Genomic DNA, 27519 nt, shown 5'->3' on the forward strand with positions numbered 1-27519 from the left:
TGGTAGAAATGTAAATTGGTAAAATTTAGAGATCAATTAGAAATTTGTTTCAGAAGTTTTAAAAATGTGCAGGTTGGGATGATGCCTGGGTGGCTCAGTAGTTGAGTGCCTGTCTTTGGCTCAGGTTGTGATTCTGGGATCTTGGGATCAAGTCCCATAGCAGGCTCCAGGTAGGAGGCCTGCTTCTCCTTCTGCCTATGTCTCTACTTCTCCCTGTCTCTCATAAATAAATAAATAAAATCTTAAAAAAAAATAGAAAAAAAAAAAGAAAAAAAATAGAGCACTAGCAGGCTTTTGCAGCATCTGGCTAGCTCAGTCAATGGAACATGTGACTTTTGACCTTGGATTGTAAATTCAAGCCCCACACTGGGAAGAGAGATTACTTAAAAAAATATATATTTTAAAATATAAAAATAAAAAATAAAATAAAGATGTACAGGTTTTTATTTTTTATTCTTTTTAAAACTTTTATTTATTTATCCATGAGAGACAGAGAGAGAAAGGCAGAGACATAGGCGGAGGGAGAAGCAGGCTCCCCTATGGAGAGCCTGATGTTGGGACTCAAGCCCAGGACCCTGGGATCATGACCTGAGCCAAATGCAGACATTTAACCAACTGAACCATCCAGGTGCCCTTACATATTCTTTTCAAGTGCACATGTAGCATTCCCCAGGATAGACCACATGTTAGGCTACAAAACAAGTCTCAAAAAATTTAAGAAGACTGAAATCATGTTAAGAATCTTTTTGACCAGTATGAAACTAGAAATCAAGTACAAGAAAAAAACTGTAAAACCCAAAACATATGGAGGCCAAATGATAGACTACCAAACAGTGGATGGATCAACAAAGAAGTCAAAGAGGACAGGCACCTGGATGGCTCAGTCAGTTAAGTATCCGACTCTTGATTTCAGCTCAGGTCATGACCTCAGGGTCCTGGGATTGAGCCCCACATTAGGCTCTGCACTCATCGAGGGGTCTGCTCAAGATTCTCTCCCTCTCCCTCTGCCCATCCTCCTTGCTCTCTTTCTCAAATAAATAAATCTAAGAAAAAAAAGAAAAACTCAAAAAAGAAATTAAAAAATAAATGGAGACAAATGAAAATGTAAACAAATGGTCCAAAATCTTTGGGATGCAGCAAAAACAGTTCTAAAAGGAAAGTTTATAGGGCAGCCCCAGTGGCACAGCGGTTTGGTGCCGCCTGCAGCCTGGGGTGTGAGCCTGGGGTCCCAGGATCGAGTCCCACATCAGGCTCCCTGCATGGAGCCTGCTTCTCCCTCTGCCTGTGTCTCTGCCTCTTTCTCTCTGTGTCTATGAATAAATAAATAAAATCTTTAAAAAAATAAAAAAATAAAAGGAAAGTTTATAGTGATAAAGGCCTTCCTCAAGAAAGAGAAAAATATCTCAACTTACCAAACTAGAAAAAAGAACACAGCTCAAAACTAGTAGATGGGGGATCCGTGGGTGGCGCAGCGCTTTGGCGCCTGCCTTTGGCCCAGGGCGCGATCCTGGAGACCCGGGATCAAATCCCACATCAGGCTCCCGGTGCATGGAGCCTGCTTCTCCCTCTGCCTATATCTCTGCCTCTCTCTCTCTCTCTGTGACTATCATAAATAAATAAAAATTTTTAAAAATTTTAAAAAATAAATAAAGTCTTAAAAAAAAACTAGTAGATGGAAGGAAATAATACACACTACAGTGAAAATAAATGAAATAGAACTTAAGAAGCAATAGAAAAGATCAATGAGACCAATCTTTGAGAAGATAAAGTTGATAAAATTTAGTTAGACTTTAAAAAAAAAAAAGATTTTATTTATTTATTCATGAGAGACCCAGAGAAGGCAGAAGGAGAAGCAGGCTCCATGCAGGGAGCCCGATGTGGGACTCAATCCTGGGACTCCAGGATCACAACCTAAGCCGAAGGCACTCAATTGCTGAGCCACCCAGGCTTCCCTAGTTAGACTTGTGACTAAAAAAGATAATAAAATCAGAAATGAAAGAGGAGATGTGCTCGCCTCGGCAGCACATATACTAAAATTAGAAATGAAAGAGGAGGGATCCCTGGGTGGCTCAGTGGTTTAGCGCCTGCCTTCGGCCCGGGGTGTGATCCTGGAGACCCGGGATCCAGTCCTGCATCGGGCTCCCTGCATGGAGCCTGCTTCTCCCTCTGCCTGTGTCTCTGCCTCTCTCTCTCTCAGTCTATGTCTCTCATGAATAAATAAATAAAATCTTAAAAAAAAAAAATGAAATGAAAGAAGAGAAATAACTGACACCACAGAAATACACAGAATAATTTTAAAAGATTATAAAAGAAGTATGTGCCTGTAAATTGGACAACCTAGTAGAAATGGATAAATTCCTAGCATACAATCTTCCAAAACTGAATCAGGAAGAAAAAGAAAGGGCAACCCCGGTAGCTCAGCGGTTTAGCACCACCATTGGCCTGGGGTGTGATCCTGGAGACCAGGGATTGAGTCCCACATCAGGCTCCCTGCATGGAGCCTGCTTCTCCCTCTGCCTGTATCTCTGCCTCTCTCTCTCTCTGTGTCTCTCATGAATGAATAAATAAAATATTTTTAAAAAGGGGGGGGGGAGAAAAAGAAAATCTGAATAGATTTCTTACTTATTAATGAAATTGAATCAGTAGTAAAAGGTGGCATTTTTCTCCCCATACAGATTAGTTTTTTTAATTCACAACAAAAATGACAATCTTACAAAATAAGCATACTTGATAAAAAGAGCACTAGCCTGGGATGCCTGGGTGGCTCAGTGGTTGAGCGTCTGCCTTGGCTCAGGGCGAGATCCCAGAGTTCTGGGATCGAGTCCCACGTCGGGCTTCCTGCATGAAGCCTGCTTCTCCCTCTGCCTATGTCTCTTCCTCTCTCTCTCTCTGTGGCTCTCATGAAAAAAAAGAAAGAAAGAAAGAAAAGAAAGAAAAGAGAAGAAGAGAAGAGAAGAGAAGAGAAGAGAAGAGAAGAGAAGAGAAGAGAAGAGAAGAGAAAAAGAAAAGAAAAGAAAAGAAAAGAAAAGAAAAGAAAAGAAAAGAACACTAATTCTTTTATCCTCTTTATTCTGAAAATAATTCTCCTTCAAACTGATGGTTGCTATAGACAAAATGAGTGAAGGGGAGATGTAGAAGCTTCCAATTATGGAATTAATAAGTTATGGGAATAAAAGTCACAGATTAGGGACGCCTGGGTGGCTCCGCTGGTTAAGCATCTGCCTTCGGCTCAGGTCTTGATCCGGGGGTCCTGGGAGGGAGCTCTGCATTGGGCTTCCTGCTCAGTCAGGAGCCTGCTTCTCCCTCTCCTTCTGCTCTTCCCCACCTCCCCCCACTTGTGCTTTCTCTATCTCTCTCTCTCTCTAATAAATAAATCTTTAAAATTAAAAAAAAAATTTTAAGGTACAGCTTAGGGAATATACTCAATTGTAATAGTAGTATATGGTGACAGATGGTAGCTATACTTGTGGTGAGCATAGTATAACACATAAACTTGTTGAATCACTATGCTGTATACCTGAAACTAATGTAACATTGTATGTCAACTATACTCAAATACAAGTAAAAAGAGATAATTCTCCTTAAAATAAAAGATCAAAGCCAAATGCAAACAGAAAAGCTCTGCTTTCACTCTGACAATTTACTATTATAACACCACAGTCCAAATAGCAAGACTATTCTTTCTTTCTTTGTTGTCATTGCTACTAAAACTATTTTAAAAGCTTTTTATATACTTAAGCATTTGTCACATGCTTCATTCCAAGCTTTGGCCTTCTCCACACTATTTTAACATCTAGTGTCTCTCTTTTATGGTCATCTCTGTTTATATGGCTGTCCTTCCTTTTACATGTCCTTTCAATAGCTGCACTTATCAGGACTCCCATTTTATTTTACCTTCTCTTCTTCTCATAGGCAATACCCCATGATTTTTTTTCTTAAATGTCTTCTTTTCTTCAAAGAGCCAGACACTAGAAGATTAAAATTTCACCAATTCTACCATAGCAAAACATCACATTCAGATGTTTCTCAGCTTTCCTTGTCACTAAAAGTACAGAACACTTTTACAGCTAACTATAAAACACTGCAAACCCTTTCAATGCAATTACCCAATATTCAACACTTTATGTGCTTCATTCTCAGGTTTTCCCAACACTGTTTTGACCAAACCTTTTTTTTTTTCAATTTTTTTAAGATTTTATTTATTTATTCATAGAGACACTCACAGAGAGAGAGAGAGAGAGAGAGAGAGAGAGAGAGGCAGAGACAGAAGCAGGCACCATGCAGAAAGTCCGACATGGGACTCGATCCAGGGTCTCCAGGATCATGCCCTGGGCTGCAGGCGGCGCCAAACCACTGCGCCACTGGGACTGCCCTGACCAAACTTTTAAACAATAAAGTAAAATGCACAAATATTTACTATAACAATTTATAATCATTTAGTTTTACATGTATTACATAAAATGTATAAGATGAGAGGACAAAAAACACATGTGATTCAACCACACTAACACAACTTATTTTGGTGTGTTAGTGTGGTTGTTTCAACCCATCTGTAATTTTTTTTCTTAGGGTCTTCCTTTATATAGATATATATAAGGCACCAGCCAAACTGAGCCATTTTGTACTTCCCACAGCACTCAGATTCCAGGCCTTGTTGTTCTGTCTTTTCTCCTCTCTACTCAAAATCTTGTATCTGATAAAAAAAAAAAAAAAAAGAAGGGAAGCCTCCTTTCATCTATTTTCTTTTGTATTTTGTTTCAGGACTGTAATTACTTTTTTTTTAAAATTTTATTTATTGGGGATCCCTAGGTGGCTCAGCGGTTTGGTGCCTGCCTTCGGTCCAGGCATGATCCTGGAGTCCCGGGATCGAGTCCCACATCAGGCTCCCTGCATGGAGCCTGCGCCTCCCTCTGTGTGTGTCTATCATGAATAAATAAATAAAATCTTTAAAAAAAAAAAAAAAAATTTTATTTATTATTTATTCATGATAGACATAGAGAGAGAGAGAGAGAGAGAGAGAGAGGCAGAGACACAGGCAGAGGGAGAAGCAGAAGGGGAAGCAGGCTCCATGCAGGGAGCCCGATGTGGGACTCGATCCCAGGTCTTGGATCATGCCCTGGGCCCAAGGCAGGCGCCAAACTACTGAGCCACCCCGGGATCCCCCTTTCTTTTCTGAATAAGGCACAGGTTAATATAACTGATACATATTTCACAAAATTAGTAAAATCTTAAATCACTCTGAATGTGTAAATAGTACTTGAAAAATTTTTTATCTGAAGACCTTCCTTATGTTATGAAATTATAAACCATTCTCTAATCAGAACTTTTGTTAACCTACAATCTTTTTCAGAATCTCCACCTAATAAGTGAGTCAATTCAAGAGAATGAGAAGATAAGCCACAGACTGGGAAAAAATATCTGTAAGCAAAATATCTGATAAAGGACTTTTCTCCAAAATATAGAAAAAAACTCTTAAAACTCAACATTAAGAACACTAAGAAAATAGACAACCCAATAATTTTTAAATGGGCAAAAGATCTGAAGAGACACGTCACCAAAGATGATATGCAAAAGAGGCAAATAAGCATATAAAAAATGTTCAGCATCATATTTCATTAGGGAACTGCAAATTAGAACAATGAGATAACACATCGATTAGAATGGCCAAAATCCAAACACTGACAACATCAAATACTGACATGAATATGAAGCAACAAGAACTCTCACTCACTGATGGTGGGAATGCAAAAGGATACAGCCACTTTAGCAGTTTCTCACAAAACTAAATGTACTTTTCTTATATAATCCAGCAACCATGCTCCTTGATACTTACTCAAAGGAATTAAAAACATGTCCACACAAAACCTGCACATCATATGCAGAGTAGCTTGATTTATAATTGCTAAAATTTGGAAGCAGCCAAGATGTCATTCAGTGGGTCAATGGATTAATAAACTATAGCACATACAGACAATGAAATATTATTCACAGATGAAAAGAAATGAGCTATCAAGCCATGAAGAAACATACAAAGACCTTAAATACATATTACTAAGTCAAAGACACCAATCTGAGAAGACTACATATGGCATTATGTCAACTATAGGACAGTCTAGGAATGGCAGAACTATGGAAGCAAAGAAACAATAGTAGTTGCCAGGGGTTAAGAAGAGAGAGAGACGAACAAGCAGAATGCAGAGGATTTTTAGGGTAGTGAAACTATCCTGTATTTTGTATGGACTTCGGATGATTAGGATGTGCCAAGTTAGGTTCAGCAGCTGTAACAAAAACCTGCTCTGGAGACAAACCATGAGAGACTCCTAACTCTGGGAAATGAACAAAGGGTTGTGGAAGGGGAGGTGGGCAGGGGTTGGGGTGACTGGGTGACAGGCACTGAGGGGGACACTTGATGGGATGAGCACTGGGTGTTATATCTTGGCAAACTGAACTGCAATTAAAAACAAAAAAACAAAAGAAAAGAAAAAAGTCCTGCTCTGGTGCAAGACGCTGATAATGGAGAAGGCTGTGCTTGTGGGAGTAGAGTATATATGGGAACTCTGTACTTCCCCTTCAATCTTGCTATGAAACTAAAACTGCTCTAAAAAAAAAAAAAGTCTATTTCTTTTTTTCCTTAATTAAAGATTTTATTCATTTATTCATGACAGACAGAGAGAGAGAGAGGCAGAGACACAGGCAGAGGGAGAAGCAGGCTCCATGCAAAGAGCCTGATGTGGGACTCGATCCTAGGACTGGGACTCCTGGATCACACCCCGAGCCAAAGGCAGATGCTCAACTGCTGAACCACCCAGGCTTCCCAAGTCTATTTTTTTTGAAGTAGTTGATGATATCTCAAAAGCACTTATTAGTCCTATATGCAATAAAATAGTGGTTCGTTAATGTTTTTCCATTTCCATTTTTTCCAAAAATGCTTTTTTAAAAGTGTGATCATAGAATTAGAAACATCAAAATAAGCATGCCAGAAGCCTGTCCAAGTTAGGCATCAAAGTCCTGATTGAGATTACATTACAAGGGTATATTCGTTTGTTAAAACTCAAACTGTACACTTAAGATATGTGCGTTTTATTCTATATAAATTTTACTTCAATTTTTTTAAAGTTACAAAACAAAAGATAAAAATCTGATTTTAAAAATAAAAAGCATCAAAGAAAAAGAACATTTGAACTGCAATCATGTGTGTAAAAAAGAGGGAGGTAAGCAGGTAATTAAAATACATAATTACTTCTCTCTGTACAGAATATCTAAAGAAGGATATGCAATAAATGGCTCTGCAAAGGGAAACTGTGTAGCTAGAAGGCAAGAATAGGGCAGTTTTCATCACCTAACTGGTATCTTTTTAATTTTCAAGGCTTTGTTTTCCGTTCAAAACATTTAAAAATGTACAAATATAGTCATGACCATTTTTTTTTCATGACCACTTTTAAAATAAAAATCAATCAACCAAAATATCCTATTTCTATTGAGTTACCTCAGTTTGAGTGATTAAAGTCTCAACTGATGATTATAGACTCAACACTCAGAAGTGTGGTCCTCAAACCAAACTTCATTAGCATTACCTGGAACTTGTTAAAAACGCGATCCTTAGAGTGGTTGTAACAACTGCATAGATATAGATACATACATGTCAAAAGTTGTTGACTTATATACCTAAAACACATGAAATTTTTTTTAAGATTTTATTTATTTATTCATGAGAGACACAGAGAGAGAGAGAGAGAGGCAGAGACACAGGCAGAGGGAGAAGTAGGCTCCATGCAGGGAGCCTGACCTGGGACTCGATCCCGGGTCTCCAGGATCAGACCCCGGGCTGAAGGCGGCGCTAAACCACTGAGCCACCGGGGCTGCCCCCGTGAATTTTTTTTTTTTTTAATTTTATTCATTCATTCACGAGAGACAATGAAAGAGAGGCAGAGACATAGGGAGAGGGAGGAGAAGCAGGCCCATACAAGTTGCCCAATGTGGGACTCAATCCTGGGAATCCAGGATCACACCCTGAGCCAAAAGCCATCGCTCAACTGCTGAGCCATCCAGGCGTCCCAAATATGTGAATTTTATCATATGTAAATCATAGCTAAAAAGGATAATTTTTTTAAAGAAAGAAATGTAGAACCTCAGGCCGCACCTCAGACTTACTGAATCACCATCTATATTTGTAACAAATATCCAATAGATTCAAATGCACATTTAAATTTGAGATGCACACTGTTTTGGAGTACTTGTAAACATTAATATAGTATGACATTATAGGCAACAGCCATTCAAACATTTTTTTTTAATATTTTATTTATTTATTCATGAGAGAGAGAGAGAGAGAGAGGCAGAGACACAGGCAGAGGGAGAAGCAGACTCCATGCAGGGAGCCTGATGTGGGACTCGATCCCGGGCCTCCAGGATCACGCCCTGGGCCAAAGGCAGATGCTAAACCGCTGAGCCACCCAGGGATCCCCCCAAACATTTTTTTTAAGAGAGAGGGAACATGAGGTGGGAAGGGGGGTTGGTTGCAGAGGGATAGGGGGAGAGAATTTAAGCAGGCTCCACCCCCAATGCCACGCTAGATCTCACAACCCTGAGATCATGACCTGAGCCAAAATCAAGAGCTGGACACTTAAATGACTGAGCCACCCAGGTACCCTAAAGGTTTTTTTCTAGAGGTCTTTCAAACTGACTATAAACTCCATAAGAACAAAGACTATGTTCATTTTGTGCATTACTAGCACATAACAGGTACTCAACAAATATCTGCCAAATGACAGAAAAAATTCATATTTCTTTGTGCTTACTAAATTTTCTCTTTTTACTAGAACCTCTTTCTATTCTGAGTTGGGTTCTTTTTTTAAGATTTTATTTATTTATTTGACAGACAGAGAGCACAAGCAGGGGGAGCTGAAGGCAGAGGGAAAGGGAGAAGCAGACTCCCTGCTGAGCAGAGAGCCCAATGAGGGGCTCCATCCCAGGATCCTGGAATCATGACCTAAGCAGATGGCAGATGCTTAACCAACTGACCGACCAAAGTACCCCTCTATTCTGGTTTAATATCCACCTGTCTTGGGACACCTGGGTGGCTTAGCGGTTGGGTGCCTGCCTTCAGCTCAGGTAGTGATCCTGGGATCTGGGTTCAAGTTCCACATCAGGCTCCCTGCATGGAGCCTACTTCTCCCTCTGCCTGTGTCTCTGCCTCTTTCTCTCTCTCTCTCTCTCTCTCTCTCTCTCTCTCTCTCTCTCTGTTTCTCATGAATAAATAAATAAGTCTTTAAAAAAAAAAATCTACCTGTGTTAGCCAACAGGTAGAGATGAGAGCTTATAGAGAAAAAATTCATAATCTATCATTTTGTTATGGCCGAAATGGAAAAGGAAGGAAAACAGTATCAGCCCTAGCCGATAAAGCAAAGTAGACACATGTACACATTTTTCATTTGTTTTCTTATTGTAAGAAATGTTATCTTAATCTTAAAAACACTGTTTTAAGGGGTGCCTGGGTGGCTCAGTCAGTTGGGCAGGTCATGATCTCAGGTGGTGAGATCAGAGCTTGAAGTCAGGCCCTGTGCTGGATGTGGGGTCTGCTTCCAAATCTCTCTCTCCCTCTGCCCCTCCCCCCACCCGGGCTCATGGTCTCTCTAAAAAAAAAGAAAGAAAAAGAAAACACCTTTTAAAGAGTTGACATCTCATTTTACTTTTTTTTAAGATTTTATTTATTTATTCATAGAGACACAGAGAGAGAATGAGAGGCAGAGACACAGGCTAAAGGAGAAGTAGGCTCCATGCAGAGAGCCGGATGTGGGACTCGATCCAGGGTCTCCAGGATCACGCCCTGGGCTGCAGGCGGCGCCAAACCGCTGCGCCACCGGCGTTGCCCGACATCTCATTTTAATGAAGCAAACAAATCTTACAAAATAACACCCAGGAAATTCTGAAATTCTAAAATACTTTTGCAGTAACTTGACCAGGTATTACAGTCAATAAGCAAATCAACTTACTAGTTCTTTCAGTTTCAAAAGTTTTAAAATAGGGCAGCCCGGGTGGCTCAGCGGTTTAGCGCCGCCTTCAGCCCAGGGTGTGGTCCTGGAGACCCTGAATCGAGTCCCATGTCAGGCTCCCTGCGTGGAATGGAGCCTGCTTCTCCCTCTGCCTGTGTCTCTCAGGAATAGATAAATAAAATCTTTAAAAAAGAAAAGTTTTAAAATAAAGGAGTGGTGTTAGCAAAGAAACAAATGATTAGCAACGCAACCACAAAGAGAAAGGAAAAAACAGGATAGGATAAAATGCAAGTTTAAAAGTTGAAAAGCAGCAGGATAAATTTAGCTCAATCAGCTCACCTCAGAACACTAAATCCTAAACTAATATAAGGGATGACAAGAAGCTACCTGATTTACACTTCAGAACTCTCAACAAGCTCTGCAGTTGGCAGTACCAGATACTTCTAGAAATGAAATGTGAGTAGAACTGTTTAAATGCTTAGTTAAGAAGCAGATCCCCAGATGCTCTCCCTTCTCTATATATCTGGGTGACTGTCTTGCTCTATCCCAGCAGAAGAGTTGAGATTTACTACTAGGAAAAAATTTAAAAGAGAATAATTGGCCTATGGGAATACTTAGCATTTGAGAACAGGCACATCAAACTGCAGAGAGGAAATTGTGTAAAAGTTTACACAATGGGGCAGCCCCCGTGGCTCAGAGGTTTAAGTGCCACCTTCCGCCGGGGGTATGATCCTGGAGACCCGGGATCGAGTCCCACGTCAGGCTCCCTATACGGAGCATGCTTCTCCCTCTGCCTGTGTCTCTGCCCCTCTCTCTCTCATGAATAAATAAAATCTTTAAAAATAAAAAAAAGTTTACACAATGAATTCTGCAATCTCGAATCTTCCTCTACCCTGCTCCCCAAATTCTGGCAACGAAATTTATACCTCCCAGGCAGGAAATGGAAAGATCCTTATCTGGGAAATCTGACAAACCAAAGGTAAAAACAAACAAACAAACAAAAACTCAAGGGAAGTTGTCAAACCCAATCCCAGTAGGATCACCCATTTTTAACCAATGGTGAAGCCAATAGTCCAAAATTTCACAATGACTACAAGATTAAGAGAAAGCTAAAGAAAGCCTCTAAAAGGGAAGAATAAAACTAAAAGATGGCAGGAAGCTAATAAAAGAAAAAAAAGTCTTATTCAAGGAAACAAAAACATTTTTTAAAATCAGTAATATCAGGATCCCTGAGTGGCGCAGCGGTTTGGCGCCTGCCTTTGGCCCAGGGCACGATCCTGGAGACCGGGGATCGAATCCCACGTCAGGCTCCCGGTGCATGGAGCCTGCTTCTCCCTCTGCCTGTGTCTCTGCCTCTCTCTCTCTCTCTCTCTCTCTCTGAGTGACTATCATAAATAAATAAATTAAAAAATAAAAAATAGATAAATAAATAAAATCAGTAATATCTTTAAAGACATAGAGAAAATATTCTAACCATAAAAACAAACACCAAATGTTATGGAAAGGAATATTCAGAGACAAAAAAAAAGGCTGTTGAAATATTTTTAGTGACAGCAGAAATGAAAAAGAGATAGAAGAAAAAGGGGGGAAAAAAAAGAAGAAAAAGGGAAGAAACTAACAGAACAGCAAAAAAGAATAAGAACAAAAACCAGGGATGATTGGATGGCTCAGTTGGTTGGTTAAGTATCTGCCTTTAGCTCAGGTCATGATCCTGGCGTCCTGGGACTGAGGCCCAGAATGCTGGGCTCCCTGCTCAGCAGGGACCCTGCTTTTCCCTCTCCTTCTTACCCTTACTCTGTTCGAGTGTGCGTGCTTCTCTCTCTCAAATAAAATCTTAAAAAACAAAAACCAAAGAAATGAAAACAGGGCTTCCAGAAAGGGAAGAGAAACAGTGGAGAATGGAAGGACTTAAGTTCATAAGCTACCAGTTTAGAAGAGCTTACTGAAAGTATAGATAATGCATACAAAAAGACCCATTAAAAAGCATGAAGTTTCAAAAACCAGAAATACATATAAGATCCCAAAAGTTCTGTGGGAGGGAAAACAGCATCACACAGAAGACTGGGAATCAGAGTAGCACTAGACCCTTCACAATCTTGAAAACGAAAAAATAATGGATCAATAACTTTAAACTTCTGAGGGAAAATTATTTCTAGTTAATCCAAATTATCAATCAAGAATAAAAATATTTCAGACAAGCAAGGCCTCAGTAATATCACTTCCTTTGTACTCTCCCTTTCCACTGATGCCACTGAAAGATATACTTCAACAAAATTAAGGAAAAAAATAAGAAGTGAGATCCAAGAATAAAAAAATTCAACACAAGGAAGACAAAAAAAAGGAAATCTTCATAATTATGGGGGAAGATAAATTCCAAGATATCAGTGGTGCATCATCAATCACCAAAACAATCAATATATATTAAAAGATCTCAAAAGGCCCAGAGAGAGATCTTCAAGAAGACAAAGCTAATAGATTTTAGATAACTTGGAGAATTAGCTGAGTTTGAATTAATGATAAGCAATAGAAAACTAAGCAAACAACAAAGATTATTAAGTTCATTTACACAGTCAAAATGAAAGCACTGAATACTGATTTAGCCAAAACTACATTGTAACAAGGTATTAGGAAGATGCCAGGTAAGTGAGAAGTGTGCCTGAGCAGGCAAATATAACAGGCTAGGTGAAAGTCAATCTCCATTTTCATGCAAGAAATCAAGAAATATAGTTACATATTTTAACAAACAAACAAACAAAAAAAACGGTAATATAAGATTTATTTACTGACATGGAGGTATACCAGTTAGGCTTAGGTTGGGCTGCAAGAGACCAGAAACCTCAAGAACTTAACAGGGAAATTTTTTTCTCTTCCACATAAATAATTCAGGACTGGTATGGAGAACCCATGACTGTCTTTTCATTGTACAATCTTTAAGATATAGCTTTTACTTCCCAGTCCAAGATGGCAGCTCAAGTACCAATTCTAACATCCACCTTCTAACCAGCAAGAAAGAAGGGTAATGAAGGCTCTGCTCCTTATTCTTAAAAACACCTCCCAGAAGTCACCTGTGACTTACTTGCTCAGTACTTAGTCATATCACCACAACTAGCTGCAAGAAGATTGCAGCATATCTATATTCCAGGTAGCAATGCACCCAGCTAAAAACCAGAGAGAGGTTCCATTTCTGAGGAAGGGGAACAATTAGCAACCTCTGACACAAGCAATAAATACCAAAAGAATCAGCTTTAAAAGTTTCCAAGGGATCCCTGGGTGGCGCAGTGGTTTGGCGCCTGCCTTTGGCCCAGGGCGCAATCCTGGAGACCCGGGATCGAATCCCACGTCGGGCTCCCTGTACATGGAGCCTGCTTCTCTCTCTGCCTGTGTCTCTGCCTCTCTCTCTCTCTCTCTGTGACTATCATAAATAAATAAAAATTAAAAAATAAATAAATAAAGGATCTTATTTATTTATTTATTTATTATTTATTTATTTATTTGAGAGAATGTGCCCAAGAGCAAAGCAGACTCCTCTCTCTCTGTGTGTGTGTGTGTGACTATCATGAATAAATAAATAAAATCTTTAAAAAAAAATCATTTAAAAGTTTCCAAGAGTTGCCTCTGGGGATGAAAAATACAAAAGTGGGGGACAGAGTAGTGAAGAACAATACGGGTGGTTTTGTAATATGCCTCATAGAAATTTGATGGTTTTGTAATATGCCTCATAGAAATTTGATTTTAAGCTACATGAATATATAACTTGATTTGTAAAAAAAAAAATAAAAAAAAATTTAATGATAGGAAAAAGTAAGTAGAGATAGGGACACCTGGGTGGCTCATTAACTGAGCATCTGCCTTTGGCTCAAGTTTGAACCCGGGGGAGCCTGCTTCCCCCTCTGGCTAGGTCTCTGTCTCTCTCATGAATAAATCAATTAAAAGCAAACAAACAGAGAGAAACAGAGAAAGAAAAGAAAGAAAGAAAGAAAGCCAGTCACAACTTCTGTTTCTGAAAACCTTTTTATTTTTCTCTTTAGGGGGTGCAACAGATAGAGGTAAGAACTATATAAAATCAGAAGTAAACCCTGCCAGTACATTAATGCATAGTCTTTAAGACAGTGATTTTAACTCCTAAGAACTTTATGTTTATTTTAGGCAACACAGGCGGGGGGGAGGGAGGGTCAGTGGGAAGGAGGGTGACTGCTGAATCCGCTCAGCTGGACACCAAGGCTGCACAGCCATAAACATGCAGCAGCTGCAGAAGCACATCTAGCACATCTCTCAGTAGCTGGACCAGCAACAGTATCAATGTGCTCTATTTTGTGCAGATAAGCTTCACTCTCTCATGAGGAATTCAGGGACTTCTAAAGGTTGTGTCTTTACCTGACAGTGCTATATTACAAAGCAGCTCATACACTTCAGTCACAAAAAACTGAACAAAGGAAGCTGTCACTACCTTGTAGCTACAAGTCATTATGCTGCAAGAAAGCATCAGCAGGCTCTTGATATTCTTGATATGGAAGAAACAATCAACAAAACGTTATTTGAAAAATATTTGATAAAAGTAGCTTTAAATACCCCTCCAATGACTGGGAAATGTCATGGTTCTCAAAAAAAAAAAAAAAAAAAGTTCCATTTATCTCTTAACAAGGGAAAATCTAAGATGACCTGGATAACCAAGCCCTAGCAACCTATAGCTACAGACTCCACGCCTGTTTTGAAGCATTTAATCTTTTAATGTCACATCACATGTTGACAGCCCAAAAAGAAAAGAACTTGAGTCATTACCTTTTAGCATGCTCTGTACTGAAGAAAAGGAATTGCTACACTTTCTATTTGAGAACAAATTTTAAAAGTATAATAAACCAGTGAAACTGTCCTCCCTAATTATGTAGATAGTTTGCAAGAGATTCTGGATGTGACAGTGTCTTCAGCTGACTGACATCATCATAACTGTGATTTTTAAAATGTACACAAGCCAGCACATGAGTGGCTCAGTAAGTTAAGCATCTGACTCTTGATTTCCACTCAGGTCATGATCAAGGATCATGAGACAGGATCAAGAGACAGAGCCCTAGGCAGGGCTCCACCATAGCATGAAACCTGCTTACCATTCTCTCTCTCTAAATAAATAACATACATACATACATACGCACGTAAGTGTGCTACCATCTTACTTCTATAGTAATAGCGAAAGATCCTTTCCATGCAAACTGTTTACCTGTACATACAGGGACATTTGTGGAGCTAAATAAAACAAATGACTTTTTCTCTCTTTCTCATATATTGGTGTGCAATCCTGTATCTTGGTTTGCAGTGGGACGCTATTATCTCATGGTTGGTCATAAAAATGAACATGTCAGAAAGTGTATCAGCAAAGCAACAATTCTTGAGAAGAGTACAGGCCCACATGGGTAGCATACCAGCAATTGTTTGCAGTTGAGAGTGAGCATGACCAGGCCATGGCTGCTTACTTCATAAGAATATAGGTGATGAAAGAGTGTCATTTGCCAATGCTCTACACTGTATTGTAATATGGATTGACCAATAACTTAAAATAGGCTGAAAGATTCTTTGGCCAAGCGCTAAGCTTTGCATAAGCTAAACACTGCACTAGAAGATCCTTTTGTTATGCACAAGATTGGTGTGCTTGCACTTCAGAATAGAGAATGGAAAACAGCAGAAAAACGGTTTCTTGATGCTTTCGGAAAAAAATTAAAGCAATTCGGCATGAAGTAACAGTTGACAAATGGGAACCTTCGTCGAACAACTTGGACATGTCCAAAGGAAGCTTAAAAAATATGCCAAAGGCACTGGATTATCACCATGTTAATTCCTTAGAACTCATCTCATCCACCTGTTCTGTCATAAGATATATCCACAATCCGGTGGGCAACTTTGAAAATACTACTATTTCCTCACAGCCCTTCATTTTAGGCAGTATTTTCTGTTACAATGCTTGGTCACTGGATTGAAATGTACATTGGTGATTCTGAAGCTTACACTGGAGCAGATATTAAAAACAAATTAAAATGTTATGACTGAGGATCCCTGGGTGGCGCAGCGGTTTGGCGCCTGCCTTTGGCCCAGGGCGCGATCCTGGAGACCCGGGATCGAATCCCACATCAGACTCCCAGTGCATGGAGGCAGCTTCTCCCTCTGCCTATGTCTCTGCCTCTCTCTCTCTCTCTCTCTCTCTCTCTCTCTGTGACTATCATAAATACATAAAAATTTAAAAAAATAAAAAATAAAAATGTTATGACTTTTGGGACACCTGGGTGGCTCAATGGTTGAACATCTGCCTTTGGCTCAGGTGGTGATCCCGGAGTCCTGGGATCAAGTCCTGCATCAGGCTCCCGTGGGGAGTCTGCTTCTCCCTCTGCCTATGTCTCTTCCTCTCCCTCCCTCTGAGTCTTTCATGAATAAATAAAATCTTTTTTTTGAATAAATAAAATCTTTAAAAAAAAATGTCATGACTTTGATGTGCATACAATGAAGACACTAAAAAACATTACTTCACCTCCATAAGATTTCAGGGGACTTGATTTTGTTGTTTTTTATTGCAGAGAATTTTAAATAGAAAAACAGATTGCAGAAGACAGGGTTTGTACTACTGGAAACCTCAAGGAAAACTCCAGATTCTATACACTTTCCTTGGAAAAAACTTTTGAAACTGAAATGAATGAAAGTGACATGATGTTAGAGACATCTATGTCAGACCACCAAACAGGTCTTAATTCCATTTTGTCTTAGGGTAAGTCAATATTTCCTCACATCCTTGTCATGTCTTAGAATTTCTCATTTCTTATACAAATCTAGACTACATATTTACATTTAGGAACAGAGACCTGTCATAAGAGACTGGATTACACACCTTTCCAACAGATGTTTTTCTGATCCTACAAAGTAATTATACATAATGGAATAAAGAAGGTAAACTGCCAAAAAAATTTTTTTTCTTTTTTTAAAGCTTCTTTTTGCTCCTGGCTATGTTCATGATTCCATGGGAAAGCAGAAAGTTACAACCAAGATCTCTAAATCACAGAATCTACCAATGCTTAAATATTAATCTATCATATTAAGAGTACAATAACTACTTTGGAGGCAGTCTGCAATTATTTTTTCTAAAGGGAACTTTTTCTGTCAAGAAGTAAGAATTACTGTTGACCTAAGATATCACTATTAGTGAATCATAGTATAATTTAGTTGGTCCATACTTTAATCTAATTCATAGATCAAGATTCTCAACAACAAAAAAAAAGCATTTGGTCTTTTGCCCCCTTATCAGGTTGACTCTGGATGAAAAACCTAGGAAAGCACTGCATTAAAAAAACAAATCTACCTGTTTGTCAAATTCTCTAGAGGAAATGGTTATAAATATTTGAAATATAAATAAAAAAGAAAAAATAAACACTGTAGTGAAAGTAGACAAGTTAATGCCACATCTATGAAAATATACTATCCCCTCAACATTCCTTTTTCATGAACAAAATAATAGAATAAAAAAAAGAATAGAACAATGCTGAATACTAGTAGACTTTCCTAGTTAAGCTACATCAGTATTTCAATGTTTACTTAGATTGCTATTATTTCCTCTCATTTTTCAGATTTATAGCTATCTCTAACCATTTCTAAGTACTGTGAACAACAACCAATTTTACTAAAAAGCTTCTTTTCTGGTGAAAGAAAAATAGTTTGACTAATTCAAATTACAGAAAAAAAACTCTGGCCCATGAAATACATATGTATGAAATACAAAGCTAATGGGTAGCAGAGCCATAAACCCAGGTCTCTTCACTCTAAGACTGGGGCAACCGGTCAAAAAAGGGGTGCATAATCTTTATTACATTCCCTAGTCAATAGTGCCACAAGCAAAGTCCCTGTTGCTCCCATCCAGCTAATCAATTAATTAATTTACATCAACTAACTGAATTATCATGCTTTACTTAAAGGATGTAGGTGCTAATATTAAGATGGGCTCTTTCCAACTGCCAGAACTATATGCAGATTCATTTAAGTTACTTCACAATGAGAGTTTAGTCTAAGAATATGTGGGATAGTACAGAAGCACAAGAAAAGTCTCCACAATTAAGCCTCATTGAAAACTGGAACACTGGTCAAAATAAAATAAAACTTGTACCCAGGGGATCCCTGGGTGGCGCAGCGGTTTGGCGCCTGCCTTTGGCCCAGGGCGCGATCCTGGAGACCCGGGATCGAATCCCACGTCGGGCTCCCGGTGCATGGAGCCTGCTTCTCCCTCTGCCTATGTCTCTGCCTCTCTCTCTCTCTCTCTCTCTGTGTGACTATCATAAATAAATAAAAATTAAAAAAAAAAAAAAAAAAAAAAAAAACTTGTACCCAGGGGTGCCTGGATGGCTCAAACAGTTAAGCATCTACCTCCAGCTCAGGTCATGATCTCAGAGTCCTGGGTTAGGCTCCCTGTTTAGAAGAGTCTGCTTCTTCTTCTTCTCCCTCTGTCACTCCCCCTGCTGTGCTTTCTCATTTGCTCGCTCGCTCTCTCAAATAAATAAAATTTTAAACAAACAAAAAATCCACTGGTATCCAGTAAGAACCCTAAATATTATAACTATTTCCTTATTCTGCCTCTCCTGTGACAGTGGTTGTTTAATTCTCCACTAGGACTACTCTCTCTACTACATGGTTTCTATTGCCCTGAGCTTCTGTTTCTTTGCTGTTTTCTTTGCTAGTGCATATTCAAATTCCCTAATGAAGAGGATTACACTGAGTGAATTAACCATTCTGTAAGAGAGAACTACTGTACAGTTCTTAGGTCAGGTTAATTTATAAGCCAATAGGCCTAGGTGATATATCACTGATGCCAATCCATGGTCCAATGAACTGTGGCAGAGTGAGGGGACTCATAAGACAAAGTGTAACAATTGATGCAAGCCCTTGCAGCTAACTGCTTTTTTCAGAAATGGGCTGTAGCTGTCCCTCACTCTTGGAGCATTATGTTTATCGATACACATTTGTTTTATAAACCAAAACATCATTAGGTAAATGCAGATTCAAATATCTAGTTCACCCTCTCTAGAGAGCATGGTCTCTCACCAAAGTGTCAACCCCTACACACACAGTCCTATACAGCAGGTCTTAAATGGTAACATCTCCTTACACCACCCCAATATTTTCTTCTCTTGGGTATGAAGATTTAATAGCCTCTCTGCCAACGATACCTTTTCTCTAAATTGAGATTCTCTTTTGAGCCCAGATTATTCCATATTTATCCTAAAATGAAATCTAACACATGAATTATGCTAGATAAAACTATTCAGATGTAAGATAGTTTCCTATTATAGAAGAATGATTGTCCTAACTGGTGCACCCAAACATTTTCTAATAGAAACATAGGTAGTTTTACAAGTCACAACTTATTAAGCCTTTTTTTTTTTTTTTTTAAGTCTTTAAAACTATGTCAGGGGACAGCTGGATGGCTCAGCAGTTGAGTGTCTGCCTTTAGCTCAGGGCCTGATCCCAGATTCTCAGGATCGAGTCCCACATCGGGCTCCTTGCATGGAGCCTGCTTCTCCTCCCTCTGCCTGTGTCTCTGCCTCTCTCTAGGTCTCTCATGAATAAATAAATAAAATCTTTAAAAAAAAAAAAAAAAAACTATGTCAGATGTGGGCTAAGCATCCAACAGAAAATATCACAGATCAGCAAACTGAGACCCATAAAGATTAAGTTCTTTTCTTAAAAAAGATTTTATTGGGGTATCTGGGTGGCTCAGTTGGTTGGGCATCTGCCTTCCACTCCTGTCATGATCCTGGGGTCCTGGGATCGAACATCACATTGGGCCCCATGCTCAGCAGGGAGCCTGTTTCTCCCTCTCCCTCCTCTCTCTTATGGGTGGGGGGGTAGAAGGAGAGGGAAAGCAGACTTCCTGCTGAGTGCAGAGCCCTATACAAGGCTCAATCCCAGAACCCTAAGACTATGACCTGATTCAGTCAGATGCTTAACTAAGACACCCAGATGCCCCAAGATTAAGTTCTTACATAAAATCACATATAATAAATAGTGCTGAAATTAAAATCCTATCTACGTAGGCCAAAGCCTATGTTTTTAACAACCATCCTCTACTGTCAATGACCACCAACTAAAATAACCAATAGTTATTCCGTAACAATAACTAATTCTAAAGAAAGATGACAGACTCCTACCTTACTCTAATGCAATGCTTCCACAAAATACTATTCAGTGAGATACAATGCTTCCACAAAATACTACTCAGTGACATATCTACCATTCATTAGGAGCTCTGTGACGAAATAAGTGTGTGAAATGTTATACCAAAAAAGAGCTCATCTGGGATGCCTGGGTGGCTCAGTGGTTGAGTGTCTGCCTTTGGCTCAGGGCATGATCCCGGAGTTCAGGGATAGAGTCCCACATCGGCCTCCCTGCATGAAGCCTTCTCCCTCTGCCTCTGCGTGTGTGTGTGTGTGTGTGTGTGTGCGCGTGTCTCATGAATAAATAAATAAAATCTTTTTTTTTTTTTTTTTTTTTAAAAAGAGGGCAACCCGCGTGGCTCAGCGGTTTGGTGCCGCCTTCAGCCCAGGGCCTGATCCTGGAGACCCGGGATTGAGTCCCACACTGGGCTCCCTGCATGGAGCCTGCTTCTCCCTCTGCCTGTGTCTCTGCCCCTCTCTCTCTGTGTGTGTCTCTCATGCATAAATAAATAAAATACTTTTTAAAATAATAAATAAATAAGTAAGTAAATAAATAAATAAATAGCTCATCAAACTTTCACATTGCAGGGATTCTCATACTCACAATGTGAATCTCTAAGAAGTAAACACATTAGGCAGAATTTTCCTTATACATTTAGCCAAAGTTACTACTCTTCAAAGGCCAGTGCCTAGAACTGTTTTGTGGAATGTACCTTAGAAAATACTTATCTAGTAAAAAATTCATATGACATTTTTTTCTTTGGTAACTCACCTAAACTAGGTAAATCAATAAATCTTACAATACATGCTGACTCATACCCCACTTCTAGGTGAAAATGCCATGACTACACTGAGAGCCAATGGCCATGTTTTGGATAACGTGACTTTACCTCTGTTTAAAAATGACTGGATGGGATAGGTACCCAAAGGACAACCCATTCACAACTCTCTCTCTCTCTCTCTCTGTGACTATCATAAATAAATAAAAAAAAAAATTAAAAAAAAAAAAGATGGTACAATTCTTGATCTCAGGGTTGTGAGTTCGAGCCCAACACTAGGTGTAGAGGGCTTTTTTTTTTTTTTAGGTTTTATTTATTTTTTCATGAGAGAACAGAGAGAGAGAGAGGCAGAGACACAAGCAGAGGGAGAAGCAGGCTCCATGCAAGGAGCCTGACGTGGGACTTGATCCCGGGACTTTAGGATCATGCCCTGGGCCAAAGGCAGGTGCTAAACCAGTGAGCCACCCAGGGATCCCCAAGGTGTAGAGATTAATTTAAAAAAAAAATCTTGTCTTTAGACCATAACTAAGAAAGAAAAAACATCTTATTTCTGGATGTAAAAATCTGGTAAATATTGTTTTTTTTTTAAACTTTACTAGTACAAAAAAATAAAAATAAAAAACTAAAATAAATAAAAAATCTATGAGTACACTGTAATCACAATGTCTGAACTCTAGGGAATCTCTCACCCTTTGTACAAGTTGAAGAACTAATAATATCAAATACTCTGAAAATATCTTTGATCCTAAGGAAATGATTTTTCGACAACAGGATAAAAATGTTATATCAATACCAGATATATCTTATCTAAAGCATCAACATTTTAAGAGTCCAAAACATAACAACTTTTAAAAGACAACAAAATAAACCCATTTTATAATATAATAAATTATTTCTTTTATTCAAAGATTAATATAACTGGAATCAATTTGCAGACCTACTAAAATAACAAGAAATACAAAAAGAACAAATACATAGTAGTATCTATTGAGGCCTTTAATAACAATGTTTAAAAAAATTTTTTTTAAATAACAATGTCAAATGCAAAACAAGTGATCTCATTACCATTTACTGTGTTTTTAATCCTACTAATAACTGGATCACAACAGATAAACATTAGATTTTCAAATAATTATTTACTTCCTAAGAATAATTCATGATTTTCTTTAAAGATTTATCTATTTATTTGAGAGAGAAAGAATCTTAAGTAGACTCAGTACAGAGTGCAGGAGCCCAACACGGGGCTCAATCCCACAACTCTGAGGTCACGACCTGAGCAGAAACCATGAGTCAGATGCTTAACCAACTGTGCCACCCAAGCATCCCAATTCATAGTTATTTTAAGAATTATTTATCTGCATCATTCTCCTCTGATTTGGATAGTTTGGGCTCTCGTATTCAGTAGCAAACAATTTTGTTAGGATACTTTGAAAATCACATCAAAATTCTGAAAGTCCACATTTTTTTTTCATAATTTGCCCTCACTACCCACAATATGTTAATAAAAAGTCTACAGGGGATTCCTGGGTGGCACAGTGGTTTGGCGCCTGCCTTTGGCCCAGGGCGTGATCCTGGAGACCTGGGATTGAATCCCACATCGGGCTCCCGGTGCATGGAGCCTGCTTCTCCCTCTGCCTGTGTCTCTGCCTCTCTCTCTCTCTCTCTGTGTGACTATCATAAACAAATAAAGAAAAAAAATATTAAATAAATAAATAAATAAAAAGCCTACAGTATTTTTATTTCAATAAAACTAATTATCTTTTACAAGTAATTGAATCTATGTCCATTAAAGGCACAACCTTGCCTACGAAAGAGCTAATATTAGAGTACCACCACATACAAAGTAACAATCAATAATGAAATGACAACAGAGGTCTTAGATCTTTATCTTAGGACAAAGGTATCCTTGAGGAGTTGGGTAGAGTCTAATTTTATGACCATGCAAGTTAGAAAAACAATTATGTAAAAAGTGATGACATTATTTTTTAAAGATTTTATCCATTCATTCATTCATTCATTCATGAGAGACAGACAGAGAGAGGCAAAGACATAGGCAGAGGGAGAAGCAGGCTCCCTCCTGGGAGCCTGATGTGGGACTCGATCCCAGGACACTGGGATCAAGACCTGAGCGGGGGAACCCTGGGAGGCGCAGCAGTTTAGCGCCTGCCTTTGGCCCAGGGCGTGATCCTGGAGACCTGGGACTGAATCCCATGTCGGGCTCCTGGTGCATGGAGCCTGCTTCTCCCTCTGCCTGTGTCTCTGCCTCTCTCTCTCTCTCTCTCTCTCTGTGACTATCATAAATAAATTTTTTTTTAAATTTAAAAAAAAAAAAAAAGACCTGAGCGGAAGGCAGACGCTCAACTGCTGAGCCACCCAGGTGTCCCAATGACATTCTATAAAATTGATCAGCATCTTCTCTTTGTTCAATACATTTAATTAATCCTAAAAAAGGGTTACTACTTCCCTCTTTCAAAAACTATACACAGCATACATTTAGGAACTTTAGGTACCTTCTGTCTATACCTGCTAAAGGCCAATAATAAAACATATAAAGGGTGCCTGGAGGACTCAGTCAGTTAAATATCTGATTTCAGCTGAGGTCATGATCTCAAAATCCTGGGATCAAGCCTCACATCAGACTCCTTGCTCAGCAGGGGAGTCTGCTTCACCCTCTCCCTCTGCTCCTCCCCCAATTCATGCTCATTCACTCTCTCAAATGAATAAAATATTTTTTAGAAAATCAACACTTGGGGCAGCCCCTGTGGCACAGCGGTTTAGCGCCGCCTTCAGCCTGGGGCGTGATCCTGGAGACCCGGGATCAAGTTCCATGTCGGGTTCCCTGCATGGAGCCTACTTCTCCCTCTGCCTGTGTCTCCGCCTCTCTCTCTGAGTGTGTCTCTCATGAATAAATAAATAAAATCTTTAAAAAATACAATTTTAGGGCAGCCCCGGTGGCGCTGCGGCTTAGCGCCGCCTTCAGTCCGGGGTGTGATCCTGGAGACCCGGAATCGAGTCCGGCGACGGGCTCCCTGTATGAAGCCTGCTTCTCAGCCTGACGTGGGACTCGATCCAGGATCTCCAGGATCACGCCCTAGGCTGCAGGCGGCGCTAAACCACTGCGCCACCGGGGCTGCCCAATAAATAAAACCTTTAAAAAAATCATTTCACACATATTTACTAGGGGTCTTTTATGTGCCATGTATTTTACTAGGTACCAGGAATTAAAAAAAAAAAAAAAAATGAGTAGGATACAGTTCCTGTCTTAAAAGAGTATATAGCCAAGTACAAAAGTCAGCAAGATAATCAGCACAAAAAGTACCTATATTTTAAATATGCTAAAATGTCTGTACCTCTGGCTAGTTAATGTGAAAACACCCAGGGAACTCAATAAAAAACCATATACAGCAGAAATTTTATGAAACATGCCCAAGTATTATGTATATACATAAAGAACACATACATATATAAAAATAATAAATGCCATTTTTGAGTAGTTTTCCAAAGACCCTACTTACGAGCTCATCTAACCCTCAACAATCTTAGAAAGCAGGGACTACTGTTACTATTATCTCAGGTCTACAGAGAATAAATTCAGCTTAATAAGTAAGTGAGTCACACTCTAGTAGGTGGTTAAGAAATTCAAACTCAGGGGATCCCTGGGTGGCTCAGTGGTTTAGTGCCTGCCTTCGGTCCAGGCAGGCCCTAAACTGAGTGATCCTGGAGTCCCAGGAGAGGGCCCCACATTGGGCACCCTGCATGGAGCCTGCTTCTCCCTCTGCCTGTGTCTCTCTCTCTCTCTCTCAAGTCTGTGTCTCTCATGAACAAATAAATTAAATATTAAAAAAAAAAAAGAAAAGAAATTCAAACTTAGGTTGTCTGAGCCAAGAATTTATTCTCAGGGATCCCTGGGTGGCGCAGCGGTTTGGCACCTGCCTTTGGCCAGGGGGGCGCAATCCTGGAGACCTGGGATCGAATCCCGTGTCGGGCTCCCTACATGGAGCCTGCTTCTCCCTCTGCCTGTGTCTCTGCCTCTCTGTCTCTCTGTGTGTGACTATCATGAATAAATAAATAAAATCTTAAAAAAAAAAAAAGAATTTATTCTCAGTTATGACCAACCAACCAGTTATACTACCTCATGTATATCCTCACTGCAAAAGTACAAAACAGGAGAAGACACAATTTGGTCAACTAGAGATATCTCAGTCAAGGACATAGAACTGAGGCCTTAATAGACTAGGAAACACCAATCATTATTGATAGGGAAGGAGTATCCCTGTCATGCAGGACACTATGACTGCAGGATACAGGTAATGTAGATTTCAGATTTCCTCTGCCAATTACACTCTTCAAATACCATGAGGCATCCTCAGTATTTGAAGCCAAACTACTAAAAGATTAAACAGAGTGATATTACCATTTTATTGAAGAAAAAAAAAATTACTCTGGTCATACTTCCAGGATCCTGTAAGTCTTCTTTAACATGAAAATCCCTTTAGAAACTTCCTTTATCTCTACCCCACCCCCAGCTTAAAAGTATATAATCAATAGTTCCTCATATTCACAATGCAGCAATTTTTGCCCATGAGTCCTATCCCCATGCTATAATAAAAGCACATTTTTGCACCAAAAAATAAATAAAATAAAATAAAAATATTACTCTGGTAACAGTATGGAATTAGCCAGAGAAGAATTTAACTGAAAAGAGAGGGATAAGGAGGTTCCTAAAGCAGATTGCTAGATGTCTTTTTTTTTTTAATTTTTTTTATTTATGATAGTCACAGAGAGAGAAAGAGAGAGAGAGGCAGAGACATAGGCAGAGGGAGAAGCAGGCTCCATGCACTGGGAGCCCGATGTGGGATTCAATCCTGGGTCTCCAGGATCGCGCCCTGGGCCAAAGGCAGGCGCCAAACCACTGCGCCACCCAGGGATCCCGCTAGATGTCTCTTAATAGCTATAATGATGATAATAGCGCTGGTGGTGGTGGTGATAGAAGCCTGAATTTTAAGTAGGGATATGGATCACATTTCTCAGTATCCCTTCTGGTAACTTTCAGCCAAAGGAGGTGATGTGGATCTAAAGGGAAGGAGTTATCCCTCTTCCCCACTTCCTCCATCCTCTTACTTGGCACACAGATGTGATAGGGTTAAGATGTTAAACATAAAGCTGGAAGCAGCCTATACAAACCCAAAACTGTCTATACTTAGACTTTTATGTGAAAGAAAAATAAATTTCTATACTGTTGTAGACCTTTATGTTAGATCTCTACACAGCCAAACCTCTATCCAAATAGAGTGCTCTCTATAATAATAGAAAAGGACCTGAACTATGGCAGTGACTGTAGGAACAGACAGAAAAAGAAGAATATGAGAAAAAATTAAGGAGAAAAATAAAATACTTTAAAGTGAAAATGAAGGGGAAAAGGAAAAGTGTGGCAAGTTTTTGATTTGGGTGAATGACCAAGAAGAAAAGGTTTGGAAGAGCCAGGGATGTTTACTTGCCGATGCTGAATTTCCAATTCCTGTAAGACATTTAGGTGGATTTTTTTTCTACAGGCAGTTCCACCTCCTACTCCCTACCTACATACTCTTGCTAGTATCCCCTTGATGTCTGTGGCTGTCCAAAACCTCTTGATGATTATAAGTTTAGTAGATTATAAGTTTAGTAGATGTGAGCCTTTTATTTTAAAGATTTTATTTACTTGAGAGAGTGCGCATGCTCGAGAGAGAGAGAGAGAGAGAGAGAGAGAGAGAGAGAAAGAGAGGAGGAAGCGGGGGAGGGACTGAGGAAGGGGGAGAAGCAGGCTCCTCTCTGAGCAGGGAGCCGGACATGCGGCTCAATGGGTGAGGGGGAACAACACTCTGGGATAATGACCTGAGAGCCTAAGGCAGATGCTTAACCAACTGAGCCACACAGTACCCCAGATGTCAGCCTTTTAAATGAATTTTCCATTCCTCTGCTAGTGAAACTGATCATGCTTAACAAAATTATAAATTCCTTAAGAACAAAGCCAGTATCTACTCCCTCAACCCGACCACTCAATAGACACTTGACTGAATGGCTTAACAGAAGCCATTTGGCACTTCATTTATGAAAGGTTGCTAATCTTTCTCTAAAGGAGAAGAGTCTAGCTTTCCCTATTCCTATTAATAGAACCTGTAAAAGGGAACCTTCAGTATCTGGCTTGTTTTTTTTTTTGTAGAATGATGCCCAGCATATAATAGCCAATAAACATTTCTTTTTTTTTTTTTTTTTTAATTTTTTTTAACTTTTATTTATTTATGATAGTCACAGAGAGAGAGAGAGAGAGAGGCAGAGACACAGGCAGAGGGAGAAGCAGGCTCCATGCACTGGGAGCCCGACGTGGGATTCGATCCCGGGTCTCCAGGATCGTGCCCCGGGCCAAAGGCAGGCGCCAAACCGCTGCGCCACCCAGGGATCCCCAACATTTCTTGAATAAACAAAGAATAGTATATTTACCTGAGGATTCCCCAATTTCAACAGAGGATTGTGCACAGTGTAAGAACATGAGCCTTGAACTTACAAAACAAAACTAAAAGCAGGATTCAGAGACTG

At 39.4% G+C, this 27519-nt stretch overlaps 1 protein-coding gene and 1 pseudogene across 2 annotated transcripts in view; one reads left to right on the top strand and one right to left on the bottom strand.

Annotated features, from left to right (window-relative positions):
- Positions 1–27519, bottom strand: part of SBF2 (SET binding factor 2) — a 454884-nt gene that overhangs the window by 406200 nt on the left and 21165 nt on the right. The window lies entirely within an intron of this gene.
- On the top strand, positions 14485–16736 carry LOC112667621 (cell division cycle protein 16 homolog; annotated as a pseudogene).

The sequence above is a fragment of the Canis lupus genome, chromosome 21, assembly GCF_003254725.2.
Source record: "Canis lupus dingo isolate Sandy chromosome 21, ASM325472v2, whole genome shotgun sequence".
NCBI lineage: Eukaryota > Metazoa > Chordata > Mammalia > Carnivora > Canidae > Canis > Canis lupus.